The 17,500-nt window shown below is 44.6% G+C and overlaps 1 protein-coding gene across 1 annotated transcript in view; it reads left to right on the forward strand.

The window, feature by feature from the left end:
• kcnh3 (potassium voltage-gated channel, subfamily H (eag-related), member 3) overlaps positions 1-17,500 on the forward strand; it is an 87,805-nt gene that overhangs the window by 1,254 nt on the left and 69,051 nt on the right.

Genomic DNA, 17,500 nt, shown 5'->3' on the forward strand with positions numbered 1-17,500 from the left:
CCGAAACCTGTGACATGTAACAGCAGGATAGAGGAAAAGATGATCTGACCACGCAGCAAGCAAGTCGCTCAAAGGCACATCCAGAGCTCCCTCCTCCTGTTTCCTCTCCCCCTCCTCCTCTTGTTTCCTCTCCTCTCTCCTCTCTCCTCTCTGCGAAGCAAAGAAGTGAGTTGTTAGCTTTGTCTCCGAGGCTTCTGGGAATCTGCTGTGAGGATGAGAAGGAAAGAAAAAAGACCAACGACTCCTCAGTGCTGTATTGTCCTTTGTCTTCACACTCTCTGCTGTTATGTGGCACATGACAGAGTCGCTGCATCCACAGATACTTCAGGTCTCAAACACTGTAATCATGCATTGTTCTGCATTATTCAGAGGAGACGCTGCGTGCGCACAAACGCACACAACCTTCACACAAGCTGACACACAACTCAAACAACGAGATGATCCCCTTCTCCTCCACATGTTCTGTAGATTAGCCCTCGTGCATTTCTCCCGAGTGGCTCAAACGCAGGACTCGCACTTGACGAGGTGCAGATAATTACACGTCTCCAGCAGTGCATGTGCAGTCATTGTAATTAACTCGCATGGATGTCAAGAATTCATTGTGGCCTTTCTGCCTGTCAGAGGGGAGCGGGGGTGTTGAGATGAACGGCTGTGGGGGTGGGGAGGCTGGGAGTGCGAGATGGAAGAGTGTGTGTCACCGCCCTGGTGGGAGGAAAGGGTATTTCAGGACATCTAAATATAAATGGATTACGGGGCGCGCTCTGACAAACATGTCGCCGTGTGTCTTTGAACGATGTGACTTTAGTTCCTCGTTAAATCAAAGAGGGTTTCAGGAGAAGGACGTTGTCTTTGTGTTTCCGGGCGTGTGTTTCTGAGGTTCTTTGTTGTGTTCAGAATCAAATGGGAATCGCCATCACTTTAAAAAGCCACTCGTCTCTGGCAGGAGTCGACCTGAAAGCTCATTCAGTTTGTGCAGCTGCTCCATTGTTTCACTCGTCTCAGCCGTTGGAAACATCTCAGGATTTAACTTTCACTAAGTCTAGAGCAGGAAAAAGGCTGTTTGTTCAAAAACAGACGGAGGTGTTTGGAAACGATGGAGTCGACTCCTCACCGCCTCGTGCTGATTGGATCTTTTCTGTCACGACGTAGCCTTCTCTGATTCGTCAGCCGTCGCTATCCTCAGAACGGAACATGGATAATTAATCACAAGTGTTACTGACCCTGTATTTTACAATGATGCAACTGTTAACATGGAGGAGACGAGCTGTTATCTGTGTTATCTGTGACATGTGTGAATGGTCATGTGATATGAGTTGTTGGTTCGAGTCCTTATCTTCCTTTTTATTGATTGATCAGGAGCATTGATTGGAACAGAGCCAATCTGAAACATTACAAACTCATCTGTTCAACATCAAACCCACATCTGGTGTGACTGTGCAGCACAGTTGTGCAGCATGTGGATCATTTCTCTGCGTTTGACTCACAGGATGTGCTGCTGTCATTCAGACTGGTACACATGGCACATGAGCACCAACATTAAAACCACAACACTTGACCTTGACCCCCCCCCCCCACCCCACCCCACACACACACACAGACTCACACACCTTTAATATGGAGCTGAAGTGCTGCAACACACTGCAGTTATACATCACAGCTTCTGAATCACACACTGGGAGGAAGGTTATTATTTATAGACCCCTCTCATGACGAATATCGTAGCCAACACCTCAGAAGCTCATGAGGAAAGAGAACACACACACATGTATACACACACACACACGTACACACACACACACACACACACACACACACACACACACACACACGCGCACACTTTTGCACCTTTATAAATATGAGATCTGTCATGACTGAGCACCCTGTGAATTTGTGTTTATTTATTTTCATCCTGTAATCAGCAGCTTCCTGCAGAGTTCTCATTTAAACCATCATTTAGAATTTGTTCATATCTGAAAATGACAGTCTGGAGGAAACTGCGGAGCGAGAGAACGGAGAGACGGAGTTCTCTGAAGACTCGGCGTCAACCTCGGGCTCAGTTCAATCAATGTTCATTTGCTGCTGCGCTCCCCAAGCAGCAGCAGCTGTGTGGGACTGCACCAGGCAATTGGTCCTATTAATTGAGTGGGTCTTGGCTTGGTTATAATCAGGTTAGGGCCTGCGCCCTGCTCTTAACGAGGACATGTGCAGACCAGCGCTGTGCATGTGCTTCCACTGGCTCTGCATCTGCTTTCTCCCTCTGTGCTGCTGCCAACTGAGATTTAGCTGCAACAAAAGGAGAATTAACATCGTTATGTATTTTCCGTGAGGTTGAGTTGTGTCTTGACAAAATATACATGTTTTTTATTTATGTGCAAAAATGCAAATACAATCCAGTTTTCCATGAAGCCGGTGGTGTCAAACTCAGTGAATCTAACACATCCTGTTTTCTAAATCAGAATCAAATCATATCTTCTGGGAAACTGATTAATTTGATCCTAATTAAACCACATTTATTAAAGAATCCTTGTGTGTTGCAGTAAATGAATCAGCAGCGAAGCAACAACCGTGTTGTTTGGATCGATAATGAGCTTAATTTCATAAAACAAAATGCAGAAACGTTTTTCACGTCTTACAAAGATACAAATCTGAGTGATTTTCTTCTCCTTTTCAAGATGTTTCATCTCCATCTTCGTCTTATCTCCTAATACTGACTTCATCTCAAAGCCCATTTGCTCCAGTCGCAGAGAAATAAGCTTTATGACACTGTGTGTCTCGAACAGTGAAATAACTGTCAAATTATCTGACATCTCTGCTCCTCCCTTCATCTGCCGCTGCCGTTTCCTGCCCCTGTCGCTCATTAGTTGCCTCCCACTCTCTCCTCTTGTTATTCACATCATTCGGTGCATGTGTGTCGGTGGGAGAATTAGTGGACGTGGCCCCGAGCAGCAGTGAGGACGAATGTCCCCACTTTTCTGTGCCCTGTGTTTGTGTATCTGTGTGCGTCTGTGCATCTGCGCGTGTGTGTGTATGTTTGACAGCACAGATAAGCGGTGAAGCATTGTGGCGTCTCAGGTGTGTGTGTCTCCTGAGGCGCTTTGTGCTTAAACTCCCTCCTGGCTCCTTGTCAGGCAGCAGCAGATGATCGGCCTGATAATGAAGCCGGGCTCCGTCACCGCGTTCAGCATCTTCGCTGAGCATCGAACCAAACGCAAAGTAAAGCTGGACTTTTTACTTGTTTAATACAAAAGTGATAGATGCATTTAAAATTCAAACAGAGAACACTGGTTTCAGGTTGAGGTGCAGCATATTAAAGTTTGATCATTGCATCTCTCATACGTCCGAAAGCAAAGCTTGTAAAATTCAAAATTCAACCAGATGATTGTCAAAGGGTTTGTTCACATTCACATTGTCTGAGAACCACAAATATTCATATACAATTCTGTGTCAGTTGTTTCTGCCAGAACCAAATCTGAAGAATCCGGGAATGTAATTCTTCTGTAGCAATTAAGGAAAAGTCAGAGAATCAACCAAAAACATTTGGATTTCCTCTGGAAACCATGAATCTCTAAATTAACCACAAATCTTTAAATAGTCAATTGACACAAATCTGAAAATGTAATTCTTCTGTACGGATGGCATAATGACATTTGTCTTTATCCTCTGGAAATCATGAATGTAAAATAAATCGCATTATTACAATCCATCCAACAGTGGAGATATTCCAGCTTGGACCAAAGTGGTGGACTGACAATAACATGGTTAAAAAGTAAGAAGTTAGAAATGAAGCTGATTTCACAAAAGGACCAGAAAGTCTTCCACATGTTGAACTGAATTCCAACTGTATAATTTATCACTTTGAGTCTTTTACATTCACGCGTCATCGAGGAAAGATCAGTGGAGAGTTGCTGAGTTGACGGTGAAGGTCTTTGGTGTAAAACCTCTGAAACACGGAGGCCGAGGGAGGGTGAGATGTAGGAAGTACAAGACGCTGGTGGCAGAAATAAAGATGGAACATTACAGATGAAGCACCTTGATGGTTCCTGTGAGATGAGGTGCAGGCGATGGAGGCAGAATAAGAAGTCAGCTGATTGAATGGCTCGGGGGATGGGGGGGCAGAGCGACCTGGATACGACAGCGTTGGAAATGAAGGAAAAAGGTAATTTTGATGAAAGTGTAGAAAGATTCAACATCTTTATTGTCATCATCCTCTGGTACAGTGAGGCTTCTCTCTCCGAGGCACATCTATTTATAGGTGTAAAAATACATAGAGACATAGCTTGAAAACAACAGTAGATGCAGCTTCAGCAAATAAGTATATACAGAAGGTTTATAGTCATATTGATAGCAGGAAAAACTGTATTATCAAATGGTGCAAAACAAGATTTTGTGAAGTTGGAGTGTGTGTGTGGGTTATGTGTGTGTTTTAGTCAGTCTCTGAAGGTGTGTGTGTGTGTGTGTGTGTGTGTGTGTGTGTGTGTGTGTGTGTGTGTGTGTGTGTGTGTGTGTGTGTGTGTGTTTTAGTCCCAGTCTCTGAAGGTGTGTGTGTGTCCTTGCTGTGTTTGGGCAGGGACGTGATGGAGGTCACGGCTCTGAGATAAAAACTCTTCCTCAGTCTGTTGGTGGAGAATCTTAACATCCTGCTTCAAACAGGAAGTGTCCACGTGTCCGTGACCAAGACGTCAGAGTGAGAATATCTTTACTGAAGTTTTGGCCGAAGCTTCAGGTGAAGACGAGCGAACGATAAAAGCTTTTAGCGGCAGATGGAAATAACCCGGTCATGGGTCTGGTTTGCACAGGTGACGTGTTGCTGTTTGGAAACAGCTGAGAACAGTGAGAGGGAATGAGCTGAGTGATCTTCATCACACTGGCCACATGTGGCCTCTTATGTAAATATGGTCCCATTAATGACTGGGATTCTTTCAGTGGAACAAAACAGCTGCTTGAAAATAGAATAATACATTTTTTTTTCTAGGTCAATGATGATAAACAATCATGTGAATTAAAACAAAGGGTGAATTATGACAGTTTATATCGTTAACCAGTGTGATGTGTGTTGGTGTTCAGCCTCTTATCACCAGTGAGGCAGAGCAGGAGAGAGATGGGGGAGGACTCCATGATGGGGAAATGAAGAGGGGATGGGCGGGTAATGGTTGGGGGGGGGGGGGGGGGGGGGGCAGGGTAAGTAATGAAGGGGTGTGGTAACAGCAGATGTGATCAAAATGCAAAACAGGAAGATGAAGAGGACGGGATGAGAATGGACGGATCTGGGTTTTATTCTTTTAGCACAGAGCATTCAGAAAGTATTCAGACCCGTCACAGTGTTTTGTTGCAGACTTGAATTTCTGAGGCAGGGTTTATATACACGTGGCTGCTGATTGGACGATTGTGATGCAGGCGTTTGGGCTGGACTGTGTTTTTTTTCAACTTTGCATAACTTTAACATTCACCAAACAACCTCTACAACACACTAGAGGAGAGAAACCACATCCTGTGCCTCCTGCTCACCCTCATCTGTGATGGAGGGAGGTGCCATGTTGGTTTCACTCTCGTCTCTGCAGTCGTGACCTCGTACGTGGCCTCACTTCTCTGCTGCTGGTTCACTAACTCCACTCTTCACCCTCTCTGACACACATCCCCACCTGCAGGACACCACTTGAGACCTGCAGGCCGCCCGGCTCCGCCTCGATAACACTTCTCCTGCCGTTGATCCTGGACAATGTGTAATGAGAGCTGGTCCGTTGGGGGCATGGGGTCGGACTGGGGAGGAGAATTAACCACAGCGTTAATCAGACGTGCTGCACCTTCATCATCAAGAGAGCTCTTGGTAAAAGAGAGCTCGGCTTTGTGAAGAGCTCGCTTCATTATTTCTGAATTTAACAGTGTCCATTTTGCACTTACGCTTCGCCCACAGTCACATGATGAAGTTGATAATCAATGATGAGAGAACTCGCTTACTCAATTAGATTCTTAACAGATGGATAATTTCCACTATTCAGTGAAAAGCTCCCGGAGCTGAGGTACGAAGATCTACACAAAGATACTGCACACACACACAAACACGCACACACATGTTTTCTCCGTCCACCTGCTTGTTGCCGCGGCTGCAGGTGAATTCATGCAACAATTTCTCCTACGAGCTGTTTATACAAAAACTAAACAGCTCCAGCAAATCTGTGATCATCGGCTCGATTGGGTTCAGATGCAAAGTTATTTAAATGGAGGAAACGCTGCGTTGTGAGTCTCCAGCTGTGGTTGATGGCACCACTGCCCAGGGTTTGCAGAAAGTAAAGATGCAACATACAAAACTCAAGATCAAATCAAGGTTTATAGTCACAGAACGGTATTTCTTTTGGATGCATAATGTCCCAAAAACTTCCCTTACCACCATAATCGATCTGTGAGTTCGAGTTTTGCTTGTTTTTACCGTCCACGCAGACGGTGAAACCTCAGCCTCTGCAGGAGGCGTCTTTAATCCTTTCACTCCTTCAGTGCACAATCTGAGCTGCTGCGGTCGATCTGTACAGATCATGGATCAACTGTGGTCCTTTAACAATATATATTAATAATTTATAATACACATTCTGCATGTGCAGGTTCACGAGGAGGCAAACAGTCCACCTGTGTCACCTCTCGTCAGCTTTTCCTGCATTAACTCTCACAACCCATTGCTGCACATGGGTTAGATGAAGTCAACACGCACTGACGGCTGCTGTCGAAGAGCAACAGAGAGAGGATGTGGTACCAGATGACATTTCTGCTGCCGATCAAAAGGGCCAAGTGTCCGGGCCCTGCTGCAGAGCCTCTTGAAAAGGTGTCAACATGTCAAGTTGAATTTTGTCCACATCATTCAAGTTTGTGTGTGGTTTCTTCTTTAAGACCAAGAGACGAGTGTTGGAGCATCCGTGCTTTTCACTCCAGCGATGTCAAAAGCGTAATTGGAGCAATTTTTCCCGTTGTAGCCTTGTGGAGGACGTGGAGCTGCCAGGTGAACGAGCACATCAGCTGAGGGAAGCAAAAATAGGTTGAGGCGCAGACGGAGCCAGAAATAGACGCCAAAGCAGGTGGTCAATGAAGATGTCACCGTGTGCGGAAGAAATTATGGAGGCATAAGACATGAGTGTGCAGGAGGAGGAGGAGGACGGAGCCCGGGACTGTAATGGCAGTAAATGAAAGTGATGAAGCCAGAGTGACGGGGGGTACATCAGGCCGCTCGCTCTGAACTAATACGTTCAAATAGGAAGCAGATGAATCCAGGCTGCGACTTCATTAGGCCTCGGACTCGCCACCGCCTCGTGAAAAGGGCAGAATCTTCACCGTGCTTCCTGAAATCTGTTGTTGCAGATTTCGTCTCATTTATGTGAACCATGTCTCGGCCGAAAACCCAAATGAAACAAATGGATGCAAAAACAAAAATGTCTTGTTTTTGATCGTGGTCACTCTGGTTGATTTCCTGAAAATGTTTCCACAAGCGAAAGATTTCGTTATTTCACTGGATTTAGTTCAGCAGTTTATTTTTGCTAATTTGTAATTCTTATGATTTCCTATAATTGATAGGCTCCGATGTTGATGGTTATTTAGAGTGAATCCGATCTCCCTGATTCTCATTTCTTCAAACTTCAAATAGCCACAAATAAAAGCAAAGGCAACTACACACATGCTCACACAGCATCTACTGAACCTCATGGCGAACACTAAGCTCTGCCTTCCAGCGGCAGTGACTAATTCCTCCTTCTACCATTATGTGCTCCTCATTCGAGATATTCAGGCTTAAACTCTGGCCTCCATCCATATTCTAATCTCCTCATTTCAACCTCGGAGTCAATGTGGCAGCATTAGGCGGAGGAGCAGATGCAGCCGGCTGCTTTGAACTAGATGCCAAACGCTGTATGACGTGTGAGTCACCGCGCCACCAACCTGTACGGATCAGAGGGCGTTTTCTGATGAGCTGCAAACCGATGGCGTACAGTCGATGTGACGCGTGACACAGTTATGAAGGGTGAATCATAAAGACACTAAAGATCACTTTTAGGTTTGTAAATCGTCTTGTTCGGGATCATTTCACTGCAGAGCACCAAAGTTCATGTGTGGTTTCCGCCATAAGAGCGTCATGCTGTGCTGATGGGAGATGCTGTGGATGTAAAGCAGCCTGAAGTCACCAGATGGAGCCTGATTTCCCCAAGGGCGCCCTCCTGTCTCTGGGTTTAAAGAGGTCCTGCAGGCGAACACAGAGAACACATATGGATGTACAGCTCTTATATAGCCACGGGGTATTATTCTGTCAAAGATGCAAATAAGAGCAGGGACACAAGGAAGAGCAGGGAAAGTCAAGAGGAGACCGATGAAGGAAGATGTGAGAGAATCAGGACGCTCAGGTTCTCAGTCCATGGAAAACAGGAATCTGACGCTCGCTCCTTTTCCCTCTGTGCACGTCATTAGAGCGAGAAAACGCATGTTTCCTCTACAGCATCATTCATCTGATGTTATGTCACCAACTAAATCACTGATTCTGCATCTGAAATCTGAAGACGTGGATTCACACGTCTGCACAGACAGGTCCTTGTCAATCACTAAATATCAGATACTAACTCAGCAGAAAACAACCTGTAGAAGCAACATGATGACATTGTGTCATGTATGGAGTCATAGGATGAAATGTCTGTCAAAGAAAAAGGAAATATGTGGACATATAAAGAGGAATAAAATAAAAGAATACATTAATAAATACGAATGGAAATATTAAGTCAAATAGAAAGGTTGTAAAATTGGTTATTTCACCTATTTTTGCATTTATTCATTTATTTCTGTGTATATTCAGAGATTCTCAAATTAATTATGAATCTCTTTCTTTATATTTTTAACTTTTAAAACGTATTTATTCTTCATATCCCTATTGTTTACCATATTGCTTTTGCTTTTCCTAATAAATTCTATTTTACGCACTATTGAAAAGAAACATTTTGTCTCGTGCCACCATGACGTTGACATTTGCATCTTTTATATTTCTCTGACGGTGAATTGAAACTTCAAGTTGTTTTTTGAGTTTGCATTTACGTCAAATGGAAATATAGTAGATTTTCTATCTTTGCCCCCCCCCCCCCAGTGACACCTCAACACTAACCGAGCTCAGACAGCATGTGTGTTCTGAACTTCTGTCCGTGCAGCTGAAGTCATGAATTCAGATCCACAGGCGACGGTAACAGACCGACTCTGTCATTTTGAGACGAGGGGAATTAAAAGAAGTTTAGCATCTGTCTGTGAGGAGAGTGAGAGGTGGAGCGGGGCAGCTGGAACCTCTTCAGTCAGTCAGACGGACTCTGACTGAGCCAAGTGACCTAAGCAGGACTTGGCAGCGAGCGCCCGGGGACACTCGTCTCCAACCTGCTCGCCGAGGACGCTCCGGACACCGAGCAGCCTTTCCAGTCGCTGCCGTCGGGTGAAACCTCAAAGCACCTTTTCACTCCCGGTCTGCTCTTCTCTCTGTAATTTGCTCCTGCTAATTTATTTTAAAATCCAGCTCACATTCATGTCTGTCTGTTTGTTTTGGGATTGGTAGATGACCATTATATTGCATCATTAGCCGCGCGGCTCCTCGCCAGTTTGCCATCGCTTCCTGCTTTTGTTTAATTCTGGCAAATATTGACTGTGGGCAAAGCGTCGGGGCCCGACTCTCGTTTCCAATATCAAAAGGCCAATAAAGAAAACCCCACTGCTGTTTTCTATGGCCGGGCTCCGGGAGAGGCAGCTGCTGGGAGAGAGGCTGCTGGGAAAAAAGCTCTGGGTGCACCTGTTACCAGACAAGGCAGATTGTTTCTATCGGCTTTACTGGATCCCAGAATCAAACCCTCGCCCTTTGGTGTTTATGAGCCAGGTTTAATTTCTTCTTTCATTTCTCTCTCTCTCTCTCTCTCTCTCTCTTTCTCTGAGGTTTTTGTCGCTCAGGCTGCATCACATGTTCCCACGCTGTTCAATTATGAACGACCAAACAACACGTTCGCTTGCATATGTTCGCTTCTCTCTGAAGACGGAGATGGATTAAGTAGCAGATCAATAAACTGCTCTGCTCTGGTCAACTACTGCGGAGCTGCCGTTAATCCCTCAGCCGGGACTTGTTGGAGCCGTGACAGGCGGCCCACCTCGCCTCTAAAACACATTCACCCACTAACACACACATTCAGATTTTCTAATGCTGTCACTTAAAACCCTGCGCTCGCACTCAGATATTCCCTCATTGTGTTTCCTGCCCTCCAGCTCCAGCTCTTCTCCTCTCTCTCACGCTGCTTCTCTGCACGTGGGGAATCTTTGCTTGTGGATTTTTTTGGTGCAACAAGTTTGCAGCCAATAGAATGTCAGGTGTAGTGTTGGTGGAAGAAATTTCTCCGTTCTCGTTTCGAGTACTTTGGCTATTGGTACTTTTCCAAACATGTACAGAAGCAAAAGAGCTGAAGCCGAGCTGTGCAAGGGCTCAAGAGCTATTAGAGTGCAAGCGCAAAGACCACGCTCCTGAATAACATTGGTAAAAAAAATCCATATTATTCAAGAAAAAAATATTCCTTTGTGTGAGCGGAATACTTTATTTAAATGTATTTTAGTATTCGCGGAGCGGTTTGAGAATAAAACTAAGCAGATTTTTATTTGATTCCCTCTTCTGCTGCTCTGTCAGCTGCAGAGAAACAGTGACTGAGTGTGTTCTCAACTCCGCAGCTCTTCACTGTCAAACTAATTGGTTGTACGTGTGAATCCAGCCTCATTTGGGGACCTTTCTGTGTGTGTGTGTGTGTGTGTGTGTGTGTGTGTGTGTGTGTGTTGTGTGTGCAGGTGTGTGTGTGTGTGTAGCGGATGTGTGGCTTCCAGCCCTTTGCATTATTACCACCTTTCTTAATATAGCCTGCCAGAGTCATAAGATTATGCAATAATGGCAGCGTGTCCAATCGACGAGGGAGAGTGTCGTGCGTGATTCTCCCTCGACCGAATTGTTCAAGTGCCTCAGGCGTTGTGCTGCTTCACTCAATTTGATTATGGCCTGATAATTATTAAAATGCCAAACATGATGGTGTGTGAAGAATGTTGTTTTTCTCGTGGTGGAAATGAGGAGGAAAGAGATCCGTGGCTCTCAGCGAGCTGCAGACGACCGGTGATGTCATTTTAGTTTCTTTGGGCCTCTTGTGCTTCGGATCTGAGGGAAACATCGTCATAGAGAAAATATATATATGTTACTGGTGCAGATCAATCTCTAGTTTCAAATCTCTATATAAAGTAAATTAGATCATAAAGCACCATATACATTCGGGGCGTAGACACTGCGTGATTGACAGCTACTGCCGTCTAATTGATGGAGGTGTCTCTCGCTCCGACAAATATAGTGTCTTCCGCTTTTTAAAAACAAAACAAGATGGCGCTGGACAAAATGTCAAACTCGAGGCTTCAAAACAATAAAATCTACGTCTAAGAAAATCTGTAACAGCTACGATTTAATTAAATAATTAATTAAAACTGCAGAAGAAATCACACCTCACCTAATGCCACGAATTCATCATTAGTTCTCCTGCTGATGATGACGCCTGTCAGAGGCGTTCAGTCCATGTTCCGTCATGTTTTAAATTCCAGTCTTGCATTTTTTCATCCTGTTGCTGCAGCATTACAACCTCAGTCTCATCGCAGACGTGAGGACAAACAAACCTGAGGATTAAATGGTTTAAACATTGTTTGAGGATGTTTCTGTGTGAGGGGATGATGGAGGGTGAACTCCAGCAGATGGAGGTGAATAGAAATCAGGAGTTCCTCGGCTCAGTTTGCTGAGGTAAAGCACAACATGACCTGGATGAGAGAAACGTCTTCATCAGAACATCCAGCTGCTCCTGGACGATAACGTCTGACTGTGAGTTCTGAGATGAACGAGACAGACCCCCCCCCCCCGCTGTTTAACAACGTGTGTGTGTGTGTGGAGATATTTATCATTAACCAGTTATAATTTAGTTTTATTTAGGATATGAAGTGATTTTACTGATGATAACATCTTGTAATATCACAGCTGTTTTTCAAATGTGACTCGGAACTGATTCAGACTAACATGATGTCATCAGGTTACAATAATCCTGACAATTTGCATCCAACAGTTTAAGGTTTGAATAGTTGAAACCATGAACTATAAATAAATATTAATGACGTGTCAATGACATATCTTCTTATTTCTCTCACAATCTGTTCATGATTCATTGCTTGAATCGTGTTTTTATAGGAAAGTGTTTTATGAAGCAGCAAAAACGAGGCTCTAAGTTTTCACCTTCAACTTATTCATCATATTCTCAACTGAAGTAAACGTGCGTCTGAAGGATTCACTTGTTACCGGCTGTGTGTGTGTGTGTGTGTGTGTGTGTGTGTGTGTGTGTGTGTGTGTGTGTGTGTGACTGTCTGCTGACCTCGGTTGTGTGTTACTCTTCAGATGTGAACGATGTGAGGAGCACATGTTTGAAAGCGTTCGGAGTAGACGCTGCACTTACATGTGCATTATACATGAAAACATTCAGACGGCAGCTTCTCTCTTTCATCTCACACATCATATATTCAGGTGTGTGTGTGCGTGTGTGTGTGTGTGTGTGCGTGTGTGTGTGTGCGTGTGCATGTGCATTAGGCTGGAGAATGAACTATCTGCTCACTCAGCCACAGCGACATATCTGTCAAATCTCTCTTTCAGTTTCTGTTTTTTAATGCAAATTAACTATTACTATAAATAAATATCTAAAATTTGCATTTTTTTTGCAGAAGGAAGCTGCAAAAGTGTGAAATGACTTTTAAAAATGTCAGTTTGTCTCAGTGAACCTGTGATATGACTGTTAGAGGTGAAGTGAGGGATCTGTTAACAGTGAATACGACACAGAGAAGAAACCTTTTGGACACATACAGAACAAAGGGCTGAACAACAAGAAAACAAGTGGTTGAAAACAAGTACATCAATTATAATGGTAATAAAAGAACAACAATAACTTTGAAGTAAAAGTAAGATCACAAGCTGCTCCGAGGTGAAGGCTTTGAAAAGAGATGGAGCCTGCAGACCTAGAAAATCAATACAATATTAAAATCAATCTTAAAACTCACTGGGAGCCGATGTAATGTCAGTAAAAGTGAAATACCCCACGCTTGTTTCACAGGTTGTGCGTCGCTCATCCTCTTCAGAATCTCTTCATCCATTGCTTCCTGGTGATCACATCATTTATTGAAATGTTGTCAAACACCAGTAAAACTAATGTTATCCTACGTTGATGCATCAAAGTCAAGCTCTCGACGTGAACTCTGTCTGAACACACGGCCGTTCTGAAGCTGTAGTTTAACTGTAGTTGTCTGGACTTGATAGACAAGTTGTATGAAATAATAAATCCTCCAGTGCTGCTGTTACAGCCCGCTGCTCACATTGATTACGTTTCAACGCTCGACACAATCCAACGGTCGAGCAGAGCCCTCGACCTGCGCCGGAGAGAAACACGCAGGCGCTTCAAAGCTAAACCAGTGAGACGGTGAAAGTCAAAATGCTTCAGACATCACACAAGATGCAAGAAGATAAGTCGTCATCCAGTGACTTCTGGAAACTTTCTGTGCAGCCTTTAGCGTTTAGCTTCTTTCCTTTGTTGTGGAGAATCGTGAGGAGAAAAGGGGAACGCAGGCTGACGCAGGGAGACGGATGGAGCAGACATCGCTAACCCAGACAAACCAGTGTACGCTGAGATGACAGACAGGTCTGGATGGCACCATGAAATATTTAACAGAGGTAAATAGAGGAGGAGGAGGAGGCGGTAGGTAGTGTTCCGTCAAGTCCGGACTGTCTTTACTGTTTTCATTTGCATGTATTAATACTGAGGCCTGGTCGGTCACTGGAACACTCGTCTCTTTGTTCCTCTTTTGTTTCCTCGACGTCTCGGCCTTGAGCTTCACCTGTCGGAGCAGCGAGCGTCGGGTTCTGAAGGACGGGGCCGGCACTTCCTACTTGTCAGGGGGCCGATGCTAATAGAAGTAAAAAAAAACGTAATCATCCTATTTGTAGGTATGATGATTCCTAAGATGTCGTCATCAAACCCTCTTGACAAAGAAATGTAATTAAAGAAAGAAAGAAAACACAAATATAGCCGGTTTCCTGTAGCTCTTCATCCGAAGTCACTTCCTTCCTCTGCCTTTCAATGTTTACAACCGACAAACTAACATTTAAGTTGTTCATTTCTTTTTCGTGGGGAAGTTTCCTGTGAGCAGAAGGAAAAGTCGTCGCTGTCGTCGTACCCAGAAACTTTTTGACGGCTCCACATCAAGAAAACAACGTTCAGCTAAACTCTCCTCGCAGCAGCGACGTCGATCACGAGTCAAACACGTCTCGTTCAGTTTGGACGACGTCTGTAGACGAGACTCTGATTATTGAACTTTCAGTTTCCCTCCTTTTATCTGGTTTCTTCCACAAAACCCAGTTTCTCATGTGAACAAGAGTCATGTGACGCTGAAGCATGATTGACACCTCACATCTCTGCAGTACTCACTGTGTGTGTGTGTGTGTGTGTGTGTGTGTGTGTTCATGTCTATCTATAGTCATGAGGGCCAATACCACCGTTGTGAGGACATTTTGTGTGTGTGTGTGTGTGTGTGTGTGTGTGTGTGTGTGTGTGTGTGTGTGTGTGTGTGTGTGTGTGTGTGTGTGTGTGTGTGTGTGTGTGTGTGTGTGTGTGTGTGTGTGTGTGTGTGCACTGTTGCTCTGGCTGCTGAAGCTCAGACAAACGATTTTATCAGGTCTGAAATGAGCATCAAATAGCAATCTCTCAAGTGTTGAATGGCACTGACACACACACTGAGACACACACTGAGACACACACAGACACACACACACACACACGTCCGTCCACTTGTCTATTTATACGTCTGTCTGTCCGTTTCTCCCTTCATGATCAAAGTCCCGTCTGCCTCTCTGTCCGTCCATCTGTTAATCTATCTGCGCGTCCGTCCATCCAAACCGTCTCTCTGTTTAACCACCTGTCTGTCCATCTGTCTGTCTCTAATTATTATATCTGTCAGTCGTTGTGATTCAGGACGTTACTCAGGCTCCTTCAGGGTCCACGTGTCTCACTGACATGTGTGATGTCATGTCATTGCTCTACACTTGCTCTGTCTAACCCGGCTTCTATCATCTAATTAGGGGATTTTAAAGCTCCGGGCACAGGAAGCGATCATTTAGAAAATCGTTAGAGGAAGAGCTGCAGCGTTTAGTCCGTTGATCGATGAGCTGATCGCTAAAGAATCAATCCGACGGACAAATTATTGTTTGTAAGCGAACATTTGTTTTTCAATGTGAGGGTAAACTGTAAATCTTCCGGTTCTGGGCTGTTGTTCTGTCAGTGTGAAACTATTTACAGCATCATTTTATGGCATTTTATAGACAAACAGATCTATTAATTAAAAGAACAACAACAGATTAGTCAATAATTAAAAATGGTGGCAGCTGTAAAACAAATCCTGGGATTAAATGAGGTGTGACTCAAAAAATAAATATGCACGAGAATCTTCTTTAACATAAACAACAGCCCAATATTAATTTATTACTCACACCTCAAGCTGTTTATTTAAAGGGAAAATATATTATGGTTATATTATAATTATGCTTTGCTGCCACATGAAATAAAAGCTCAATACTCAAAAAACACTGACAAACACGATCAGGCAAGACGTAGTCGAGTTTCGATACCGGAGTCTTCTACAGTGTGTGTTTGTCTCGTTATATTAAAGTCTGTGAATCTCGTCTGTACATTTTTTAAATTAAAAGAAGTTTCACAGTCGATAAATAATCAAAAAGCTGATTCCTCACGTTTCTTCAACATAGAAACAGCAGCGGAAAGTCGTCTCATGTCTGAATGGTCAAGAGACACTGTTGACCCGACAATTACACTGCGCCCTCTTCAGTAAGCAGGCAATTCAACCATGAGCCACACACACACACACACACACACACACACACACACACACACACACACACACACACACACACACACACACAGCTCCATGTATTAGTTAAGCCAGACAGAAACCGAGCACCATTGAAAAGCGGTCGACTTTCTCCCTCTCTGCGCTGGGAACAGTCGGTTGTGGGAATTTTCTGGATCAATGAGCAGAGTAATGAACAAACCTTCTGGAGCTCTAATGATCCAGTGGATCAATACGACAACACACATCTGGAGTCACTGTGGCGCTGGACATTCCTAACGCGCTACGAGACGCACACAGTGTTTCAGATCTCTGAAAACACACAAACACACAGGAAACTGTTTCCTCCTCTCGACCGGCGGGGGACCAACATCCATCAAAACTCTGAAGTTTATTATGAAGATCATGAAACTCACTGATTTCCCCGTAGTGACGGAGTCTCTGAGTTACTGAGGGAGAGACGGGAAGGAGGAGGAGGAGGAAGACGTATCAACAGCTTCGTCTTCCACCACACAAGAGCAAGACAGATCAACAGCTTTCTCTGTGACGCTGTCGAGAGAAGAGCTGAGTCATTCAATTCACCACCTGTCCCTCAAAACTAATTGCATGTTCATATATTCTTTTATATTTCAGTGAGGGAGAAGCACTAGATGTATTTCTGAGATTTCTAACAAGGTGTCAACCCCATGGTCGACTATCTACCAGAGTCGAGCACCGGGTCGGGAACCCGAGTAAAATGTGTAACGGGTAAAATGAGCTGAACCTCGGGGCAGCTGGTGAGAACTAAAGTATGTTTATACGTAGAATAATCAACGGCAAGGATTGATAACTGTCTCGACCGACATCGAATTGGCCAGTACATCAAAATGGTGAAAACGTTCTCAGTAGCAAGGCACGCCGTCGTGGAGGAAACACACCGACACCTGCAGGAGCACAGGTTCTTAGGATACTTTTCCAAGAACACAACTCAAACACCAGGATGTCGAATGTTAACGGCTTCTGTTCAAAACCCACAATCCTACTCTGCACTGAGATCTCGTTCTGCTCATTTGAAGCCAGAGCACCGTCTTCCACTGGAGCGGTTGGTAAAAAGCAACCAGGCCATTAACCTCACCAACTTGACCTCATTAAACTCACCATAAAACCGACTGGTGGAGTACGACCATCGCCCCTGCACCCCTGCACCCCTGCACCCCTCCTGCCTCCCCTGCTCCTGCCTCCTCTGCTCCTGCCTCCCCTGCTCCTGCCTCCTCTGCTCCTGCCCCCCCTGCTCCTGCCTCCCCTGCTCCCCAGAGGTCACCGTGATGCAGCTCTTAACACTGACCCTCTGACACAGGTCTAATACGTCCTTTCTCCCTGAAGCTGTCAAAGTCGCCCAGCTGATGAGATACAGGACAAAAAGCTCTGTGTTCAGGGAAGATGTTCTCATGTCGTCGTTATCCGGAGAGTGGTTCTCTCATCAATGTGGAGACAGACGGAGCAGAAGCTTTGCTCATACAATCCTTTAAGAACCTGTCTCCTAATCAGCTTTTTGTCATGAGCCATATGGAGCTGG

Source organism: Hippoglossus hippoglossus, chromosome 21 (genome assembly GCF_009819705.1).
Source record: "Hippoglossus hippoglossus isolate fHipHip1 chromosome 21, fHipHip1.pri, whole genome shotgun sequence".
NCBI lineage: Eukaryota > Metazoa > Chordata > Actinopteri > Pleuronectiformes > Pleuronectidae > Hippoglossus > Hippoglossus hippoglossus.